Raw genomic sequence first — 6184 nt, 5'->3', positions numbered from 1 at the left:
AATACTGTATCTGAAGTCTCCTTCCCAAATTTCAGCCTTGGTGCAGAATTCCATTCACTAGATCCAGTCCCACAATGAGCTTTCCTTAGTATGTGCCATTTCTGAGTCTGTAGCTTTTGAGGAGGAGAGAGGGGGGCAGGTTGATTGTGGGGGTGTGGCCTTGACCAACTACCACTTTAATTGTTTGAAAGCCATGATGTCTCTCTCTCTCATGGGGGGGGGGGGGGGGGGGATTCTCTGGGGAAGCAAAGCAGAGAAAGGGGAGGTAACCTTGCTCTTCATAAAGGGCAAGATTCCAGATCAGACCATCTGAGCTTTCATTTTCTCAAAGTTAGAGCAGGATACCCAGGGCTCGGTTTACACCTATCACCATTTCTAGCCACTGGGGGGCCATAGGCAGGCTGGGGGAACTCATATTAATGTTAAAAAACCTCATGAAGGGAAATTTTCATGCCATGGGATCTTTAAATAACCTCAACACGAAAACACCTTTTTATCTTATTCTTAATGGTCACTAAATGTTAAAAAAGTTATTTTATGCATGTGTTTGTATATAGAAGAGTTTAAATGGAGCCTTTTGGTTTATTTGATGATATTATACACTCCCAGCTCCATTCAGCTGATGACAGTAAAAAGAAATGCAACCAACTGAGACCTATTTTATGATATATGTAAAACTAACCAAAAACAGTGGCGTTAAAGCATTACCTGACAAAATATAATCAATTTTGGGAGTGTGAAAGTCACAGCCTGTTCTTCCACTGAATATCAACCATTTAGCCAAAGGTTTGTTTTCTTCTGGAATCTGTCTATTCTGTGATGAAATTATGCCAAATGCAAACAGCTATTCAAATGCTCTGTTACGTCTGTCTCTAAACTCAGGTTCAAAGACAGGTGGTAGACTGCTGTCAGCCTTCAGTGAATATCTGCAGCTTTATGTCATAGATTAGTATATCTGGTTTACACAGCCGACTAGTGCAAACACAGTGCTCTTCTTATAATAAATCAGAAGGACTTGTTTGGCATTGTAGTTAGGAGCTTCTGTAGTTTTGTATTATCTGTTTGCTTTTTTATTTATAGTATTGTCCTAGGCAGGAAGCAAAGTCAGTGATTCAAGACTCTTTTTAGATAATATAGTGCAAAATTATTACGCTGAATTCACAAAACCTGTTATCTTTATTACAAAATCCGCTATTGAGCCGACTTGTGCACCTTGACTTGAAAGATGTGTAATATACCTTACTACAATGAACATGTTTATCCTCAACAATTGGTGTCATGTTTTTTTAGTAGCACATTGTGCTGTTATGATGCAGCTTACCATCCAGGCTAATCTCTGCTCAGTCAGTGTGGCAGTCATGGAGCCTCACTTCTGTCTATCTTCCACTCGGGTAAGAGGAAAGGAATGCCTGTGAGTTGTAGCGTCTGACAGATAGGCGCCTGTTGACCTATTTCATGCCCTGACAGTTGGACAACAGGAAGGCCAGAACCACAGACTGCGTTTTCCGTCCCTCCTCTCCACTTCCACCTAACTGAAAAACTGCACACCACATTTCCTGTAACAGACACAAGGGAAGACAGAGGAGTGGCAGCGACAGAGTTCCATCCAAAGCTTTTATTTGGGAGGATGACAAAGCCAGTGCGTCATTTTAGGTGCCAACTCTCTGACACTTGACCACCTGCAGTCATTAGTTCATCATGACTCCTCACCCATGACCCTCCTGTGCTGTAAAAAGAAGGCTCAGTGCACTTTGCTCACAATGCACTCTGTCACCTCTTGGCTGGCTGGCAGTCAGGCTGCAGTTAACTGGTGGCTGCCATCCAGCCAAATGGCTCCTGCTGTGATTTGAAAGCGTATCTTCATTAGAAAGAAGGAAAGAGAGAAGCCAGCACAGTGCATTACTATGATCAGGGAGCTGACTTCCCATGCATGGAATAACTAAATGCCTTTGGATTACTGGAAGTCAGTCTGTGTAATTCATTTAGATAATTAGTTCATGTAAAAAAATCATTTCATATGCTCAGCCTTCTCAGTCACTGAGACATTGAATATAAAAATACTCATTTGTGACAATGTTCTCTGCCATTGCGAGTGATTTTCATTTCTTTCTTCAAAACTGGTATTTGGTGGTACTTACACTTTGCTATTATAAGAGCTAGACTCCTCGCACTCCATGAGGATTTATTCCCTGCTAGAGGAGGAAAGCTCCTCAGTGAGCAAGTCAACCGCCCATTCCTCTCCTTTTCACAGATTTAGTGCTTCTCAGAGGTAGCTATAAATGGTCCTGGACCTTAGCCGGCCTACATCGAAGAAAGCACTAAATTAAGACTAAGCTAACTCTTAACCACCTTAGTCTTGGATGTTTTAGCACACCTTCAGTAAAAATTATTGTCTGTGAAGACCATAAATAAATGTTATTATGCTATCTTAAAAAACAGTCTACAGTCTACTTTATGAGATGTTTGTGTCCTAATTACTACCACACAGTAGCTTTACCAAGATTCCACACCCACGATTGTTTTGGCTGAACAGTCAGACTACTAGGATGTGGTGTGTGAACTTTGTGATGGGGTGGACATTTTATTAGTAACTTTATCTCTCTCTTCTTTTCTGCCGTCATTAAGAAAGAAGATGATGTCAGTGTCACTCTAAAGGCTTTGCAACATCAACTGTTGTTTTTCCGTAATTCTTTTGTCTTTACTGTATTTGACTTGGTTTCACACCAAATAAATTGTTATCCACCAGCCACACATGCAGATGCCCTTTTTCTGTTTCCTTTATTCATCAAGCGAAACATTAAGCAGGCAATGTAATTTACAACAGTGCACTGCTACATGTTAATGCACACACCCACATCCTGTCCTGGGAGTATTTTGCAGGTGGCCACTAAGCTGCTCGGGTAGTGCAGTTGGAGGTTAATTGCCTCTTTCAGGGACATCTCAACTCTAGTGTCTGATTAAGAAAAACACTTCTCTCAGTCTCTCTTTCTCCACTCGTTAAATCCAACATCATCATTTATTTTAGATTGTTCAAAATGGTTGTCGAATACATTTAAGAGACAGAGGAGTTTTATTTTCAGCTACAATTTGACAACTTTAGGTGGTAGTGGTGTATTTGAAGTCTCCTCCTGCCCTCCTAAGTGTCAGTTTTCAGTAGAATCTAATCTCAGTCTTTTTCCCTTGGCAGAGCTATGCCCACCGCTGGTTCTGTGTCTGGCAAAGTGGGCACTTGATGATGTGAAAATTGAAATAATAAATATTCTACAGCCGCTGTGTTGGTCTTGGAAACAGGTTGCCTCACTGGGGTGGTATTTTTTATCTACTAGAGACACACTGATACTCTGTCAGCGGCGGTCAGTATCAGCTCAGTAAAACAATATTGTTTTTGGTTTAATATTATTTTAATAGTCGACATTTGGCCACATGCGGGAGTAATGTTTTTATAATCTTTCTTTCTGGGAAAGAAGGACTATAAAGGGTTTCTGTAACTATCTGAGTTCTGTGTTCTAGTGGCTGTTTCTTCCTCTTTAGGATCCTGCTGTCTGTGCTGACTCCTGGCATCCAGACTGGTGTCATTTCTGTGTGCACATCAAGCAGCTGTGGTGATGTCATGGTTAAAGAGGTGGGCGATCTAAAGATGAGTGAGTTCATGTGCTCCATCTGGGTTTTATTCACTAAGAGCAAGAGGAAAACTGAATATGAAGGAACAGCCAATGAAAGGCTGTCTTACAGTCCCACTCCTGGTATCACTCATCCTCATGGGAATGGACTGATCTTAATTACGTCAGACTTTTCTCTCCTAAGGTCCCTGTCTTTATTGCCACCTATAATAAGAATGTGACATGTGGCCATGAAACAGGCATGAGGTGCTTTGCTCTTTTTCTGCCCTGTTTAGATGTTTAGAGGTTTCCTGTAGTGCATAGTAAAAAGTCATTTATAACACCAATTTATGGCCCTGCGTTAAATCCATGCCGTGTAGATACGGACTCTGTGCCGTAGCCTGACGTGCACCTCTCAAAAAATGTAACTTTGCCATGCAGCAGCGACACAGACCACAACAACTGTGATTGGTCCACTTGGCTGTAGCTGGTAGCTTTGCATTTCCCCTTTAATCTCTTTCTGGTTCTCCTTCTCCTTAAACAACATGAAATCAAAGAGAGTTTGAGTTTTCCTCCTACAGATTTCCCCCATGGTCAGAAAGCACCGGGGAGACACTTTGTTTGTGAGACTTGTGAGACACTTTCTCACTAGGCCGCTGGTTCAAGTCCCCGTATGGACCAAAGTACAGAGTGTGGATTGGTAGCTGAAGAGATGCCGTTTCACCTCCTGGGTACTGCCAGGTGCTCTTAAGCAAGGCACTGTACCTGATTCTAGAGTCGCTAATCGGTCCGAAGTTAATCCCTGTCATTCTCTCTTACTCTCTCTACCACACACTCCCTACACACAGACACACACACATGCTGGCCCTGCTATTCTTCTGAAGAGTTACGCTAGAACCTTAAGTATAAACTTCAGGCCATTTACGTAAGTTTTTGCGTAGAGCCCCCACAGAGGCATGAATCCCTCTTTAGTGTTAACATCTTTCATGTGACAGTACATTATTTAGGAGTGCATGCTGTCCTCATTCTGTCAGTCATGGCTTTGCCCTCTGTGAAGTGCACAGAAAAGTGCCTGTAGATTTTTAATGACACACTGGATCTTTATCGAGTGCAGCTCTGTCCGGTAGCAACATTAGTGTAACTGATTGGGATAGCGCTGCATTTGATAATGGGAATTTAAATGACAGCATCCTTTCAATCCAAACAGGTTGGAGGTGTTCTGTTTAAAGAGTGGCTTTTAACTGAGAGCCTGATCTCACTGAACAGCTGAGTGTCCTTCTGCCACTCTTCATTTCTATAGCCGCTGGTTTTATTTAAAATCTGAACCTTGATTGTTTACTCAACACTTTTAGATTATCATTAGCAAGCCCAACTCACTTTTTCAGCCACAGCTGCACACTCTGGGAATGTTAAACAGCTTTGTACCCCAGAAATTGTGCCAGTGTTGGCAGCTTCTGCCACTATTGCGAGTTTATTCAATAAGGGGATAGTCTGTGCAAAGTGCCTATCAATGGCAGAGTACTTAAAGAACCCACAGGGGTATAGGATTTCCATTCCAAACTAGGCCATTTGTTTGTGGATTTGTGTGTGTGTGTAATAAACGCGTGCACGTGTTGCTCAGGATGATGCGCTGTCTATCTCCGCACACAGGCTGTCTGTCTAGTCTCTGCTCTGTGGGTTTGATGATGATGGGTCCATGTGAGAGACACAGCGTTGTCTTTGTCTGTGCACTGCTTAATCTGCTCTGTGCCTGAATGTTCCACGTGCACAGGGACCTTTGTCATCTTTTGAAACAAGCAACCCCCTTGTGTCCGCATCGCCGTTTGCTGATGATTGGAAAATAAACAATAAAACGTTTTCAAGCAGCACCCTGCTCACGCCGGGCATCAGTAAATACTCTTCATGTTTCAGAGGTCTGGAAAAGGCTTGCACCAGCGACCCACGCTGATGCCTTTTTGAAATGTCACAGTTAAGCTCTGCTGCAGCGATGAATGACCAGACAGTAAAAGACAGACAGTGCCAGGCAGATGCTCTGTTGTCCAAACAGAGAACAATATGTGAATAGGGTACAATGACCAGCAACATGAAACTGCTGAATAACACAAGCATCTGAATGTGTCACACTGTCCATTCAATTAGCGTCATTACATGATGTTAACAAATCCATGATCCCAGTACGTCTGTACACTGATTCCATTAACCTTCCTTTTCAAAGTCAAGCCTGTTGTATGGTAATTCTACTGAGAAAGTTTTTTAAAGATTATTTTTTTGGGCTTTCCCCTCTTTAATGAATAGAAAAAGTAGGTGAGAAAGGGGAGAGGGATGGGATAGACTTGCAGGAAATCGTCTCAGGTCGGATTCAAATCGGACCTCTGCGTCGGGGCATAAACTCTATGTTTATGTGCGCCTGCTCTACCCACTGAACCAACCCTGCCACAGAAAGGTGGTATTTTAAAACTCAAGAGTTTCCTTACTGTACACTGGGATTTCTGTGTTATCACCGCTGGATCTTTGGCAATTTAATTAATCTAGATGCATTTTCCCTCTCACAGTGTATCTGATATGACAATTCACATTGAAAATTC

At 42.4% G+C, this 6184-nt stretch overlaps 1 protein-coding gene across 7 annotated transcripts in view; it reads left to right on the top strand.

The window, feature by feature from the left end:
• specc1 (sperm antigen with calponin homology and coiled-coil domains 1) overlaps positions 1 to 6184 on the top strand; it is an 80148-nt gene that overhangs the window by 33146 nt on the left and 40818 nt on the right. The gene's annotated exons all lie outside the window — the stretch shown is intronic.

The sequence above is a fragment of the Etheostoma spectabile genome, chromosome 13 (genome assembly GCF_008692095.1).
Source record: "Etheostoma spectabile isolate EspeVRDwgs_2016 chromosome 13, UIUC_Espe_1.0, whole genome shotgun sequence".
NCBI lineage: Eukaryota > Metazoa > Chordata > Actinopteri > Perciformes > Percidae > Etheostoma > Etheostoma spectabile.
This window is presented reverse-complemented; position numbering and strand designations above follow the sequence as displayed.